Genomic DNA, 17,471 nt, shown 5'->3' with positions numbered 1-17,471 from the left:
ACAACCATATGGGCTATTGCTTGCCAATACTGTGGTCTCCCAGAACCCCCAACTTGAACCCAATGGTCGGGTTTTTTTTTTCCTATTATAATAACTTTTGTGTATTCCATCCCTGTCAAAATTGTCAGTGAACACTGGGAACACATTGTGTGTAGTTCTCAATTCAGTCTAAAAATGTGTGGGATTTTTTAATGTGTGCAGGTGTCATTAAGGAGATGTACTGAAGCCTACCTTAGCATGAATAGTGGTCATGTGGCACTTGTAATGTTTTTTCCTTAAGCGCATTTCTGCCGTTTGGATCCTTGGGAAATGTGGTAAAAGATGTTCACGTACTCAGTCATAATACATCGCACAGTGAAAACTGTTGTTTTAAAGGCCTATTTGTTTCATTGACCTCTACTTGCACCTTTCTTTTGTACCTATCAGACACTGTGTCTATATGGGAGAGAGACATATGGTTAGCCTTGAGCCCTGAAATGAGATCCTCTCCCCTTAATATTTTCTCAACATCACCCAATTTTATCACCCTAATAACTTGTGTAACATTCTAGTCAAACCATATGACATTCCCAAACCATTATGCTTACCACACTAGGTTGCTACCACCAGAATCATCCCTGTTGTACAACCACCTCCATGCACCCACCCAATGCCACCTGCTCCTGTAATATCACAGGAAGATTTGCCCTCTGTTTTAACTGATGATCCAACAGATGGGGTACAACTTTTTAAGTTTTTGTAACATGGCAGACTTGTTCCCTATAATTTTAGGAAGATGTTTTCAATGAGTTATCAGGCTCATCCATGTTTTTGTAGGTGATCAGTTGCATTGTGAAGATATCCATGAGTGAGTGTCAGACTTACCCTTAACTGTTTTATAATACTTTAGACGTTTTAAGCACATTCATTCGTGCTAATTTTTGTATGGGTGCTGATGAGTTCACCATTGAGTGCCTATAGACCACGCATGCACACATCTAGTATCACAGGCAGAGCAAAAAATGAACCAACATGTTGTATCTGAACAAACTTGTGTGCATTGTGTGGTGTTTTATGTTAAAATAACCTATATAATGTCAGAGTGCATGAATGGATATAGAACACTGTGCCATGTGGATCTCCAGTACCCAGTAGCTGAACATACTTTACAGTATGACTCTAGGGACTGGTGAACCTGCCTCGAATTTATCTCCATTAAAAGAACTCCACTCTCATTTTTCATTAATATTTTTATACATGTATATTTTTTTCTCTTTTTCACTTAACTATTTTCTTCTTTGCTTTTACTTTTCATTTTCATTCTCCTGCTTCTTCTCTTTTTCATTTTCTCCTCTTAGTTTTTAATTGCTGTATTTTTTCTTCTTGTAATCAATCTTTACTTCACAATATCCCATTGAACTGAAGCTAGCACAGTGCTTACCAATGTGCTATGTGGTGTCCCACCCTTCATCTCTGTCTGGCCTTGTCATCACTACAGGTGATTCACTTTCATTCTGGTATCAGTGTCATGCCCTCCTTTTTAATCTTCCTCAACCTATCTCTCTCTCCTACCAGAGAAAGAAACTATTAGTTCCAAAACCTAAGATAGTGTACTGTACTTTCATTTCTAGATGTGTGTATCGGCAGTACTGACTGAAGGGTTGTTATTGTTATTGTTGTTGTTATTATTATTATTATTATTATTATTATTATTATTATTATTATTATTATTATTATTATTATAAAAGAGCAGTTTCAAACACCAACAATAAAACTAATTTTCTTTTTCTCCTCCTCCAATTGGACGTTTTGCAGTGGTTTGATGCAGGTAACATCAGATGTGGTTGGGCAATTACTTTGAAACTCAGCAAAGTCAGAACAATGATGTCAGAACAATATCAGTAAAAAACAATAAAAAACTAAACTCTTGTCTGAATATGCCTTGGAAGGGGTCACTGGATACAGATATGGAGGGGCATGTGGTAAGCACACCACTCTCCCAGCTGTATGTCAGTTTACGAGATCGGAGCCACTACTTCACAGTCGAGTAGCTTCTCAGTTTGCCTCACAAGGGCTGAGTGCACCTTGCTAGCCAACAGTGCTCGGCAGACCGGGTGGTCACCCATCCAGGTGCTAGTCCAGCCCAACAGCGCTTAACTTTGGTGATCTAACGGGAACTGGTGTTACCACTGCAGCAAGGCCATTGGCAGTAAAAAAAAAAGAATGGGCCATAAAATTTGTTTACAGAAATGATACAGAAGGTGTTAAGTGTTACCTTTTGGCTTCTCTCTTTCATGTTGAAAAACTACCATGTGATTTTCACTCGTCCATTCAGAATAGTTGTTCTCTAGAACTGCAGTGCAAAATTTGTACCTTTTGTGTGGTCATCAGGATACGATGCTTGAAGAAACTGCAGTTTGTATGGCATCTGATTCAGATGGTTTTCCATATCTGGCCATACCATAAGTTAATGGATTTTAAATTCATTGCTTGCTTGTGTTGTGGATTCCCAAGGTTTCCTTGTGTGAGTTGCACATATACATTCAACATTTTCTGTTGTGACTGGACAAACTATGCTTTTCCATTTGAAGGTGCAGCCATCTATGAATTTTTTATGCTACTCCTAAATTTGCTCGTAAAAAGGGGCTCTTTCTGGAATTCTCAACAAAATGTATGTTGCATGTTAACAATGGACTCAAATTTTACTAATTGCTGCACGTAAAACATTCATTCCTATGGTATCATCGTTTTCCTACAAACAAACAGCAACACAGCTTTGAGTTGAAATTATACATGAACCATTCCAAACTTATAACTTTGTAACAGGACACTCGAGTTGCAGGTGTGTCCTTTGTGGTTTATCAGATGCAAATTTTTGAAATCTGTTGCACCTTTTTAAATAACCTCGTATCTCACCTCTGGAAGGCAAATTGATAAGCTTGGTTAGTACTTTCAGACAGATTGGTGTAATGATTATTTGGAATTGTTTTTTTCTGTTCCTATCTCTGTAACAGGGTAAATATGTTGGGGATGGTAGAATATTCTTAGATTCCACTATTAATGCTGGGGCTTGAACTTTGAAAGTAGCATTTTGCAGGTTAGTTGGTGTCAGTCTTCAGGGGCCTACCAGTTCACGTCTTTAAGGTTTTCCATGATGTCCTCCATTGAGACATGTGTCCATTATGCTGCCCTTCTTTGTATTCATTCAATGTACCCTGTTAATCCTATCTAGTATGGATCCCACACTCTTTAGAAATATTATGGGATGGATTGCAGCACTGTTTTGTGAGCAATCTCATTTGTAACCCAACTTTATTTTCACAGTATCCTACCAGTTAACAAAAGTTGGTGGATTCTAGTTGTGACTTATTAATATACAGGGTTTCTCAAAAGTTTCGATGCAAATTGAATGTGTTATAGCATCCAAACTAATTAAGATACTTGCACCATGTCTTAGCAAACACAGGGCACAATCTTGTTGGAAAAGACTGTCCTGGCAGTCAGCCAGATGTGGTAACATAAACATCAACAACATATCAAGGTAACTATTAGAATTAACTGATTCTTCTGAGAAAAGAATGGTTCCACAATTAGATCAATCATCAAACTACACTGCACATTCACTTTCAAGCTGTCTTGTTCACCTTCTGTCACAGTATGTGGATTGGTTGTGTCCAGGTGGGAACATTGCGTTTGTTTACCTTACCACACATGTGGAATGTTGCTTTGTCAGAAAAGTTAGGTTATTTAGAAAATTCCCATCCTCCCTAAATGGTAAAAAACATCTGCAGCAAATTGTATACATTGTGACTTGTTGTCTTGTTGCAATTGGTCAGATTCATTTGTAAAAGTTTCCGACGGACCCAGTGCACGGCCGCCTCAGGGATTCACAGCTCCTATGATGTCATCCAGACAGACTTCTGTGGTGAATGTTGAAAAGTCAACCGTATCGACTGTGTGTCAGCTTCACTTGTTCCAGGTCATCCAGCATGGATACATCACATTGATGCTTCTTGTCTACATAAAATTCCTGTACCAGCAGCGCATCGACATCTGTACTGTTGTTTGGGAGTTCGTTTGAACCTGCATGTCCAATTTGGTCTGAACAAACCATTCCACACCCTGAGACCTTTCTTGAACCAGTGCCATTACACTTCACTCACAACAATCGGGAACGCACACAAAGAAAACTTTGTGAGTACGTCTGTCACATAAGCCAATTGTGATGTGAATATCTTGATTAGTTTGGATACTGTAATACATTGAAGTTGTAATGTATTTTTGGAAGCAATCTGTATTGTAGTCATACAACACTGTGTTTTTGCATTTTGAGACATGTGCAACTGTGTATTTCCATACAATTGAAGCAAGTTTCCAGTATTTGAATTACTGTAAAATCGTATCAAGATCTGACTGAATATTTGTGCAGCTTTCTTGAGACTGTACTTCAGTATACCTAACTACATCATCTCTTAAAAGTGTGATGTTACTATTAATATTGTCTGCCAGGTGATTGTTATACCTCAACACCCTGAGTCCCACCACACTTCCCAGAGCTACTGTGTACAAGTTACTTCTACATTTATCAATGATAAAGTTCTCCGTGTCTCCTTCTAATAGTTTTGGTTATAGTCAGACTGTTTCCATACTGCCTCAAAATTAAGTTATTAATTTGGTTTAACACAGGTTTGAATTCTGTTAAGTTTATATACCTGTGTAGTTATATAGTGTAGAAAGTTGTGACTGGTAGACTTTTTTTTGTGTGTATCTGTAAGTATAAGCACAACAGCAACAGGCCAATAATACATACAAACAGACACACCGATGAGTTAGAACGTTGTGACCACCTACTTAATAATGTGTCGGTCCATCTTCGGAATGCAATACTGTGTCGATTCTGCATGGCATATTTTCGACAAGTCCGTGGTAGGTTTCCAGAAGTACGTAGTACAAGATGTCTATGCGCAGATTGTGTAATCCCTGCAAATTACAAGTCAGTTCATGGGCTTAGAGTTGGCACCAGGTAGCACCTTGGATGTGTTTCGTTGGGTTCAGATCGTGTATGTGTAATGTCAAAGACCTCAATCTGGTTTCACTATTATGCTTCTCAAATCACTGCAGCACTATTCTGGTCTCATGACAAGGACAATTACATTGCTGGAAGACGCCATAGCTATGGGAGATTATGGAAAAAGGGAAGATGAATACGAAGTGAAACTACTTGTACAAACAAAAAGAGAAAGTAAGATGATAGAAAAGATTTCGAAATCCAACAGAGACAATAACAAACGTAATTGTTGGGTTCAAATTAGTGATGTAATTAAAATAGAAAGAAACTGCCACATGGGAAAAATATATTAAAAACAAAGGTTCCAAGACTTACCAAGCGGGGAAGCGCCGGTAGACAGGCCCAATAAATAAAACACACACACAAAATTTCTAGCTTTCGCAACTGACGGTTGCTTCTTCAGGAAGTCAGGAATCTTTGTTTTTAATATATTTTTCCCATATGGAAGTTTCTTTCTATATTGCCTTTCGCAAGCAAGTGCTCTACCATCTGAGCTACCCAAGCACGACTCATGCCCCGTCCTCACAACTCTACTTCCACCAGTACCTCGTCTCCTACTTTCCAAACTTCACAGAAGCTCTCCCTAATCTGCCAGGAAGGTATATATACCTTACATTCATTTCTTCCAGAATGAGATTTTCACTCTGCAGGGGAGTGTGCTCTGATATGAAACTTCCTGCCCTTGGTAGACTGCACCCTTGGCGTGGTACATGTTTTGAGCAACCGTACACCTGGATGGCAGTGTATCTGGACATGGTCATTGATCTTGTGTAACAAGAAACATGATTCGTCTGACCATGTGACACATATCCATGGAACAGTCTCAATGATTCGTGCACACTGCAATTACAGTTGCCAATACCATTCGGTCAACATGGGTACATGCACACATCATCTGGTGTGGAGGGTCCACATTCAGCAACATGCGCTGAATATGTGTTCCCAAACACATGTGCCTGGACCGGCATTGTGGTTCCTGCTATATCCATTAGAGCATAAAATACAACCAATGACCATCTTCTTACCACCCTTGCGACAGAATACACACCTCCCAATTGATTGACTGTGTCAACTCCTCCCTTTGCTATATTGTAATCCAAAACTATCTCCCATTTACCTGTAACTTCGTCAACGTTTCCAAATTGGGAATAGTTGAAAATAATGTAACTGCCTTGTTTTGTTTTGGCACATACGAAACTAGCATCATATCATTCTGAAAACCAAATAAACGGGAGTGGATAGCCCTACATTTTCTAGGTAAAAATTCTTGTGGGATCTCGCATTTCCCCCCCCCCCCCCCCCTCAACATGCCGATGCATTTAAAAAAGGATGTTGGCTAAGGAATCGCTAGTGTACCAATTATCCATTGTAATGTTTCTTCCCGAGCCTTCAATGTGAGTAACTAGCCTGCCTACAATATCATAGGGAGAATTAGAAACATAGTATTGTCCTTTCGGTTGTTTTCCACAATATACTTCATTATTACTAATGATGAATGTTTTAGCATCTGCTAAAACAAAATCTTTATCCTGTACTTTGCTGGTTTGTTCGCGATATACTGAACAAAAGAATAGCGACCCCGGAAAACTTGCAACTTTTCGTCTACTGTCACAAATTGTTCCACACTCTAAGTGTTCTTGCAGTTCACCACAAAGACATCCAAAATTTGCTTTATTGCAGCAAGTTTATCAGTTACTCTTCTTTCTTGCCTTGTACTCTTGTCGTCAAAACAGATACATTGTAAAAGGAACATAAATCTTCTGTGGCTGATCACAGCTCTTGTAATCTCCATACCAGTACCATCTGCTGTACACAGTTCAATAATGCTTGTGTGATTTGTTTTCTTAGTCTTGATGAGATACAGCAATCCCAACAATGCCATCATTTCACACCTTATAGCAGCAAGCTATTCAGATGATGAAGTAGAAGCATTTTACAAAGAAATAGAAAATGCACATAACAAAGGACAAGACTGCCGCTTTAAACTGGTAATTGGGGACTTAAAAGCCAAGGTTGGTATAAAAAAAAACAGGCTTACCATAGACTGGTAAGGGAAAAAACAAACATTAATGCTCCATAAGAATGAAGAAAACTAGTAACACCGAGAAAATAAATTATAGGTATGGATAGATTAAATGAAAGAAGAAAGGATTTTCAATATGCCCTTCAAGTGAGATTAGAAGAGTCAACAGAAGAAAGTCATACAATATTACTCATGTATTGAATGTATACCCTCTTATGCTAATTGGCACAAGCCATATTTTAATCTAGGTTTTCAGTATAGACTAGAGAGTGCGCCCCTTCACAACTAGATACACACTAGAATGAAATTTTTACTCTACAGTGGAGTGTGCACCGATACAAAACTTCCTGGCAGATTAAAACCATGTGCTGGACCGAGACTTGACCTCGGGATCTTTGCCTTTCGTGACCAAGTGCTCTACCACCTGGGCTACCCAAGCACGACTCTCAGCCCAATCTTGCAGCCTTATTTCCTGCCTTCCAATCTCCACAGAAGCTCTCCTGGCAGAACTAGCACTCCTGGAAGAAAGGATACTGCAGAGTGATGACTTAGCCACAGCCTGGGGGATATTTCCAGAATGAGCACTCGCCCACGAAAGGCAAAGTTTTAACCTGCCTGGAAGTTAATTAGACACTAGTCTGATAAATTCCTGGAAAAGGACACACAAATGGTGCCATAGCCTTGCTAGTAAATAGAACAGCTCTCACTGTAGGATTTTGCTGTTGAGAACTCAGGACACCCACTGAGGAAACCAGGCAGCCTTGATAACGAATGCAGGTACACTGTTCCTTACAAGTAACACAAGGGAACCACTTAAATATCTGTCTGTGCATACAATAAACAGAGCCAAGGTTAGATTTCAGCTGGATTCCACAAAATCAACAGTATCAAAACAGCATAACTAGTACAAAACACCAAACAGGTAAACTATTAGTGACTGATTTTCCACTTGGTTTGTGCGCGAGGGGGGAGGCGGAATGTAACAGTTCCAAATAAACAACCACATGTCACTGTGGAAACACTCACGAGTAAGCCAAAACTAGCTTCCTAAGAGGTGATACGTGATTGACAGGGCATATGCACCCTCACAGCAGAACTGCTCAGAGAACAGTTTGTCTGTGCATTCAGCAGGAAATAAACTCAAACCTACTGACAACAGAACATGACTGATGCTGGCCAGTACTTTCACAATTCGTACATCAGTTGCCAAACCATCTGGCAGCGGAGAGAAACAACTCAAAAATACTTCCACTTCCAGGAACTTACTGCACAGTGAATTCACTGCTAGTCACTAAACTCCGTATTCGATTCGAGTAATCACTGATACACTACTGGCTATTAAAAATGCTACACCAAGAAGAAATGCAGATGATAAACGGGTATTCATTTGACTAATATATTATACTAGAACTAACATGTGACTACATTTTCACGCAGTTTGGGTGCATAGATCCTGAGAAATCAGTACCCAGAACCACCACCTCTGGCCGTAATAATGGCCTTGATACGCCTGGGCATTGAGTCAAACAGAGCTTGGATGGCGTATACAGGTACAGCTGCCCATTCAGCTTCAACACGATACCACAGTTCATCAACAGTAGTGACTGGCGTATTTTGACGAGCCAGTTGTTCAGCCACCATTTATCTTATGACGTAGATAAAAGGTTAACTGAACAACAAGCAAATTTAGAAACTAGATTATCTAACATAGATGCTAAGATAGTGCAGTAGCAAGCTGCTATTGAAGCAAATTTTAGGGAACAACTACAAATCTTTGAAAATAAATTTGCCGAACAGCAGGGTAATGTAGCTAACAAAATTGAGGATGTAGAATCTGGACTAAGTAAACGGGAAAACGAGGAAGTAAAAATTATCGACCCTGTAAATAAAATACAGGAAAGTGTCGGTAATTTATCAGAGCAATTTGGAATAGTATCAGAAAGGGTTAGTTCATTGGCAGAAACTAATAGTAATATTGCAGATCCTTTAAGTGAAATAGAGATTAACTCAGCTAAGAAGATAGATAATTACCTATTAGGTCAAAGCAAAAAAGTTCGAGGAAGACCTCTCTCAGTGGATAGAGCTTAAGTCCGTAGAGATTGACAATAAGGTGAGATCCACACTTCGGACCGCACAGCAAGTAGTTAAAGAACAAGCCCAGAAGAGTAAAGAGTTAAATACTTTTTTAAATGAATTTAAACAAACTAAAAATAAAACTTTTGAAGATTTTGTCCAGAGACATAACTCATAGGGTAGTTTTGCTCGAACATCCGAGCAACAATATGGTAGTGACTCTAAACCAGAAAATGAATATATATAGCCAGTCAAAATCTAACTGCGAGAGGAAATGTCCACGAATACAACGTAGCGTGTATTCCAGTGAACCGTGGGAAATAAAGACACAATGGATATAGAGAATGATCCCTATGTACAACGGACTCGTATTTCTTCATTAAAGGTTGAACACAGTATTTTCTAGAGTAGACAATTCAGTTTTCTCTAGTGAAAAGAGTAACATTAACCCAAAGGTATTTATCAGTTATTTTAAGAGAATATTTCCGCATAGTTGGACCGAGTTTGACAAGATCCCATTCATAGTATCTAAAATTATAGGAGAGGCTGCATTGTGGGCTGCTGAAATAAGCGAAACCTGCAATACATCCTCCGAGTTTGAGAAACTATTCTTAGCAAAATATTGGTCATTAAGTCGACAAGGGCGTTTACGTAATGAGGTTTATCAGCCTGAGTTCTACAATCCAAAGAAATCGACCTTAAGACAACATTTTGAGCGTTATTTTAACAAGACAAGATGTTAGACTGACCCAATTTCGAGTCGTTAAGTCATTAGAATATTAAAAGTCAGGTTACCGCTCAATATAAGAGAGAAACTTATTCACGTGTCTGATAGTGATGTAGAGCAATTTCTATCTTTGATAGATTCAATTGATATGCTAATGGAGGATGCGAGACAATGGCAAAACAACAGCAATAATTATTATTCTAGGAATAATGGAGGTAACTGTTAATGGAGCCAGAATAAGCAGAATAATAACCACTCTCCAGAATTCAACCGCAATAACAATAATCCTCAAAACGGTGGTGGACAGATAGATCGCGTGCCAAAGAATAACCAGAATTGGAAGGCGAACTACAATTATTTTAAAAGGTCTTTCGCAGAAAATGATAATCACACGGCAGGACCTAGTGGTTTTCAAAGGGTGAATTTGGTATCAACGAATAGCAAAAGTTTGGGGGGGGGGGGTAACAATAGCCAAACCATCAATGCTGTGACGATGGCTAAAGAAACAACTGTGCTCCCATGGAACCGTCAAATAAATCCAGTTGAGGGACATGTGAAATGAATAACGTAGGTTGGACAAATACCAACACTACAGGCAATTCCTTTGAATCTAGTAGATCTATACTATTAACGAATGGAGGAAGTGTGGTGATAGACAGTGCATATCCCCGAAAGGTGAATGAAGAACATTCGGTAGAAGTGCATGAACCACCCAGGAAACTGTATGACGGACTGTCAAACGAGAACCAGTCATTTTAAGCCTTCCTCGGATGACTGGTAATGAGGAAGGAGGCAAGCTTCGCGAGTCTGTAAACATCCTTAGGCATAATAATAAATCAGATATAAGAGAAGATTTAATGAATGAACCAAGGGCTGCATTAAATAAGAGAGGGTATACTTTACAAGCTATTGTGGTAGCAAAAATCAATAAAATACCAGTAAATATACTAACTGATGTGGGGTCAACAGTCAGTGTAATGACAATTAATTGCCTAAGTGTGGTTAGCTGAAAGCAGAAATTACCCAGTTTGCCAGTATCAGGATACACAGTAACAGGGGCATTTAGCGCTAAGGCGCAAAGGATAACTAAGCAGGTGTGGGTAGCAGTAGAGCTACAAGGAGTCGAAATGGAATGTACTTTCTTGATAGTATCCAGAATTTCTACACCGTGCTTGTGGGGGATGGATTTTTTGTATGATTATAGTGCAATCCTTGATATGAAAGAAGGTGTTTGTACTTTGATTGTTAAAGACAAACCATTGAAGGTAACATTAATGAAGAAAAGAGTTATGTAAGGAAATATTGTCAGCATTTAATTGTTAATTGTTTTCTGGTAAATGCTCTACATTGTCTGAATAATGACCGTGTTAAGCCAATTGATACTGAGGCTGATATGTCGAGCATCGACGAGAAAGTCCGGAAATCGGAATATTTATCTACACAACAATTTTATTTACCAGTATTCAATAAAAAAACCAGGTGTGATTAAAATATTCGAGTATAATATCGAAACTTACCCACATACCACATTTTGTAATACAACATATTCAGTTCCTTGGTCAAAAAGGGAAGCGGTAACTAAGGAAATAAAAAAGATGTTGGACTGGGGAATTATCGAGACCTCGACGTTCGGATATTCTAGCCCAATATTAGCAGTAACTAAGCCTAATGGTGATATACAATTAGTCTTATACGCTCGAAATATCAAAAAAAATATTAAGCCTATTAGGACTCGACCAGAAAATATAGAAGAACTCGTCCAGAAATTTCATGGGGTGAAGTTCCTGACCTCCCTGGACCTCAGATGCTCGTTTTCGCGAATGGTGACGAATGGCTTGGTAATTTACCATATATACATAATAAGGAAAGGGATCACAATGAGGGTATACGTAAAGCTTATTTACAGTTAAAACATAAGGATAATACACGAAACATCCAATTTGATAAGAAATTAGGTGTCGTAATTAGTTATAAAGTTGGTGACTCTGTATTGTAAAAAAATCATCCGAAATCATCAAAGAAAAAGAAACTAAACTGAAAATGTTGTAGTCTATGTAATGGACCATACCGAGTTGTGAAAATACCACACGCTGGAAGTTACCTTCTAGAGGACGAACAACAGAAGAAAATAATAGGAGTCTATGCTCACATAGAATTGAAAAGTATTTTAGTTAAGCCAGAATTCATATTTTTATACGACAGGATCCATTGTGAAGCAAGAGATGATTAACAATGTATCATCTTTATATCTAGATTTAGTAAATAAGTGGTTAGTAATAATAATTATTTTGATTATTAAATTAAATTGAGTCATCCAAGAAGATGATAGATTTTACAAAGGCTCAACTAATTACTATGAGTTTTATTAAGTTTGGATGCTGATGCATTAAAGAGTTACATAGCTTGCTGTTCAGTTAGTCACAATGGGAATTACTGTCAGTTTTCCACAATATTTTTCGTTTGCTAGGCATTTAATTTGTCATTACTTTTGTTCATCATTTCATCTGAATGTAGAAATTTGAAGTAAATTTTCCAAGAACTTTAAAGTAAATCTTACAGATATATACACTGGTGTTCAAAATTAAAGCAACAAACTGCTATTTCCCCATTCTGTGTCTTATGAACGATATAATCATACAAACTCTCGACAGATGTGTATATGATCATGTTCTGCATGGAAGATGGCATTTGGGATATGGGCAACCACACCAACAGTGATGTCAGGGCACCTATCAATCATGGTAGTGCTTGCCAATTAGTTCCATGTCCACCGTTGCTATGTACACAGTCTTAGACAGTGATCATGACACAGAGAACACACCTACGAGACTCTCTGCAATGGATGGCCTAGGAAGAATGGAAGCAGGATAGTCACAAGCTGGTATGGCCCACTGGCTTAATGTGAATCTTTCTGTTGTTTCTCAGGTGTGGCGCTAGTTTATAGAGACCGAGAAAGTATCTTGAAGACCAGGTCAGGACTGACCACGTGTAGCGCAGAAAGAGAGTACTGTTGCTTGGATGTAAAGGCAGGATGGTACCCCCTTAGTACTGCATAGCAACTGACATCTGACCTTGCAGCATTCACTGGAAACATTGTATCGAGGCAAGAAGTGTACAGAAGGCTTCAGCAGAGTGCCCTTCATTGTCGGAGACCTGCTGTATGTGTGTCTTTGAGGCGTTCTCACAAAAGGAAACTTCTAGAGTGGGGCTGTCAACATGCCACATTAATGGTCGAACAATGGGCCAATGTTCTTTTCATAGATGAGTGCCAATTTCGTTCGGAGAGTGATTATCTATGGATTCGCGTCTGGAGGGAACATGGAACACGATTTCGGGATCCAAACATTATGGAAAGAAATCACTATCTACGAGGATGCCTAATGGTGTTGGCTGGGATTGTGCTGACTACTCGAAAATCTCTTCTTGAAATTGTATGGCTGAACTGGCAAGGTTTAACTGCCGTCACGTATCGTGAAGAGATCTTGGGACATCATGTGTGTTTGTAGCGAGGTGCTGTGGGCCCAGACTTTGTATCGATAGACTACAATGCTTGAACTCATGAGCACAGGTGGTTGATGTTTTCTTGGGATGAAAGATATTGTACAGATGGCGTGTCCTGCTCGCACTTCCGATTTGAATCCGATAGGGCATATGTGAGATGCACTAGGGACGCGGATTACGACCACCAGCCACTCTCCAAGACTTGCTAGCAACTATGCAGGTAGAATGGGCATTACTGAGTCAATATGAGATTGATGACATCATTCACAACATGCCCCGACGTTGTCAGACCTGTATTGCTGCCATAGGTGCTCACACCTCATACTGAGCACATTAACCAGTTGTCAGAATGTTTGTGCAAATCCGTTAAGCTTGAAAAAACGAAGAACATTTTCGCTTACCGTTGTGTATGCTGCATTTCTTTATGTTATGTATTATTCACACTGTTTCTACTTTAATATCGACTATTTTGTGATAAAATAAGTGCGTCCTTGAAAAATTTCCGTTTGTTGCTTTAATCTTGGACACACACACACACACACAGCAGTATTATGGCCATTAGAAATAATACTGAGGATCAGTTGAAAATGAAGCAGGCAGTATGGGCTACCTTCTTCCACAGACTGTCAACTGATGAAAAACCAGTACACCACCTTTACCCTCCTGGACATGATTCATGGTGCCATTACCGCAATCCCAGGCAGGTCGGAGTATCCGTGCGGTTCTAGGCGCTACAGTTTGGAACCGCGAGACCGCTATGGTCGCAGGTTCGAATCTTGCCTCAGGCATGGATGTGTGTGATGTACTTAGGTTAGTTAGGTTTAGGTAGTTCTAAGTTCTAGGGGACTGATGACCTCGGAAGTTGAGTCCCATAGTGCTCAGAGCCATTTGAACCTTTTTTTTTTTTTTTGCAATGCCCAGTACTCAAACAATTCATATAGCCATAAACATTCCATCCCAGCAGCAGTCATGGGTCTCATAAAACCTATTTACAGAGACCTAGCAAATCGTGAGTTACTGAAGAGGTGTCTGCATAGTCAGACACAGGATCCCAATGAGTCATTCAATATCTTACATGGACTCGCTTACCAAAAAATGTTTTTGTTGGAATGAAGACATTAAAGTGGGGGGATCAGTGATCCTGTTATTGTTTTAATGATGGCAACATCGGTAGGGTGAAAGTGCTACAGCATATGGGAATTAATCCTGGAGCAAACTGCATCAGTGAACTTGAATGGATGAACAAGGTTCGCATTCATAAAGCAGAGTTGGCCACTAAGGAGTCCAGAAAGAAACAAAGAAGATAAAACTTGTAAAAAGATCAAGAGGACGATATACAGTATGGTGCCGGGTGCTTCTGAGTGACTAAAAATATAAAATTAAGCATATATTTATTGAGTTACAGTCTTTTGAAACTTTAGAAGCCATTGGTGAAAATTTAAATTTTCTGTTGTATTTTTCCCTAAATCTCAGAAACCACTTCGAGTGGAGTATTCAAATTTTCAGGGTGTAATAGCATATCTTGAGTCTACGGAACTAAAAGAAGAACATAATGTTATATGTAATTAAAATTATTTAGGATAATGTACAAAAATGTATACAAAATTTTAACTGTGTAATTGAAAATTTATTTCCGAAAGCAGTGGCTGAAATACAATTATTGTAGTTCAGTAGAATCAGAACACACGATTAAAAGTTTCATGTCAATGGCTACAGTGGTTACTGAAATACAGGGAAGCCAAGTCACTAAATTTAACATTGTCGGGACAGGGCGTTCCAACTTCCTTCATATACAACATGATCAGCAAGGGTCCAGACACATTTCCTAATGGTACACCCAAAGTCACTTCTACATCTAATGATGAGTCTATAAGATAATATGCTGTGTCCTCCTACCAAAAAGTCTTCAATCCAGTCACAAATTTTACTTAATTCCCCATATGATCCGACTTTTTACAATAAGTGTAGATGTGATACTGAGTAAAATCTAGCATCAGCGCTCCATATATCAGCCATGTATGCTGATTATGAGCTGCCTCCAGAAAGGTTATGTTCGACTATCAGTCAGAGACAAGGCAGTTCTTTGGTTCTGCTAATAACAGTGAAATTTAGATACCCTTCCTACACTCCGATCCATCTGCATATCACAACCAACTGAAGCTATTGACAAAGGATGACAGATGACATGGTGGTCAGTCAGCCCTGATAGGCCCGTCTGGGCCAGAACACAGAGTTTTGTTTTGCTTTGCTTGTAGAACCAGCCAGTTATATACTGCCCCATAGGCCATTCTAGTTTCACCCATGTGTTAGTTCAGAATTTCACTCCACTGACATACTGAGTATCGCTTAATAATATTGGACTTCTATTCAAAGGAACCTCTTGTGATATCCTGCTACCTGGTTTTTGGTTCCATGCACAAATGAAAGAAGCTTTGAATGGCATAATCGAATCACTATTGTTACTCATTCCAGACTGTATGTTCTCTCTCAGTGCACATATTGTTTTATCTGTTCTTTTGGATCTTAAAAAAACCATGGGATTGCTCGTGTCCTTGGATCAGCCGATGGCACAGGAGCAGCAACAATTCACACTATATCGAGTTGGTGTGGGAGGAGCCTTCAGCAGTACAAGCATATTACAGTACTCGACTAGCACGATATCTAACTCAATGTAACTGTGCCTACAATGACTTTGTGGCCTCCTTGCTACTCTGATACAGAGTGTGAGCTATTATTGGTATTACACCCACAAGTACTGTATGAGTGTAGAACACAAATAGCCATTCCAGCTGATCACAAGCATTGACCTAGCTCATAACGAATCTACCAACATAAAGTGTGAAGTTAATGACAACTTTAATTTTTCTACTGTCGTGAATTGCAGTTCTTTAATTAAAACTATTATTTTGTACTTAACTCATGAACTACTTACCGTTGTGAATGTTTCAAACAATAGTTCTTTATTGTTATGCTTATTTTTTCATTTGAAGCTGTTTCATTGCCAAGAGTTGTTTTTTACACTTTTTCTTTTCAGTCTAATTGAGTTTAATTACCTTGATAACACAGTCACATAAATTTGGGTCAGAGCAATCATTCTTCAGGTGTTTATTGCATATGATTTGTTATTAATTTCTAACATGCCTTTGTGCAATGATGAGCGTCATTTTTTTCAGTTTATGATTTTATACTTCTGTTACTAGTCTATTTAATTTAATATGTTGTTGAAGTTGATGCTCGTAAAAATTTACTGAAGTAGATGATTTGGTTCCTGCCACACATTAATATATTTTCAGTTTTACAATCTTTCATTCGTTTCTAAATAGTTACAACATTACTTAGAAGATGTAATCGGTGGTGCTTCCCCAGTTAAAACCATGTTTGGTGCTTCAAAATTATGTTCCGTGGTTTCGATCTGACTTATGATCAGATTGGCATCCATATGGTGCCAGTCTGGTGATTATCCAGTCGCCTTAAGGACGTTGGATACTACAATCTCACAGGGAGATCTTACAAGTCATGCATCCCCTATACTATTATGAATAACACCAGTCTGTTACCTCTTTTAATAAAACTTCATTTAATGATCCTAAAAAACCGACCTGTAAATAAGAGTAGATTATTTTCATATTGTGTTTTAATCCTTTTCATACAAGAGTTTCAGTTTCTTGCAGTCCTTAAAACTATTTCTGAAATCAGCTGTGGCTATGCTTGTAATGTTGCCACCATCATTCCTGTGTCACCAAGTGTAGTCACTGCATGGAGATGTAACAATTGTATTCGCATTTCAAGATTTGCATTGTTAAATGAAAATAATTTATTCTTATCCTTAGATTTAGGGCCTCACTGAGGTTATCGAACTAATCTATGCTGAATTTTTTTCAGGAAGAGGGGAGGCTATGTGAAGCTCAATCATACCTGGGGCAATGGGATGCGTGGCCCCCACCTAGTTCGTAGGAAAAGGAAAAAAACATAGTCAGGTGTCTTTCTTTGCAGAAAATGATTAGAAAGTCGATATTATGCAGAGTTTTAACAGGGTGGACCTAGAACTTTTTGTAGCTTTTCGTCCATCCACTTTTCACAGACACGACAGCAATAGACTG

The 17,471-nt window shown here is 38.8% G+C and overlaps 1 pseudogene; it reads right to left on the bottom strand.

The window, feature by feature from the left end:
* Positions 1-2,069: 2,069 nt before the first annotated feature.
* Positions 2,070-2,187, bottom strand: LOC126320657 (5S ribosomal RNA; annotated as a pseudogene).
* Positions 2,188-17,471: the final 15,284 nt, after the last annotated feature.

This window comes from Schistocerca gregaria, unplaced genomic scaffold, assembly GCF_023897955.1.
Source record: "Schistocerca gregaria isolate iqSchGreg1 unplaced genomic scaffold, iqSchGreg1.2 ptg000737l, whole genome shotgun sequence".
Lineage (NCBI taxonomy): Eukaryota > Metazoa > Arthropoda > Insecta > Orthoptera > Acrididae > Schistocerca > Schistocerca gregaria.
This window is presented reverse-complemented; position numbering and strand designations above follow the sequence as displayed.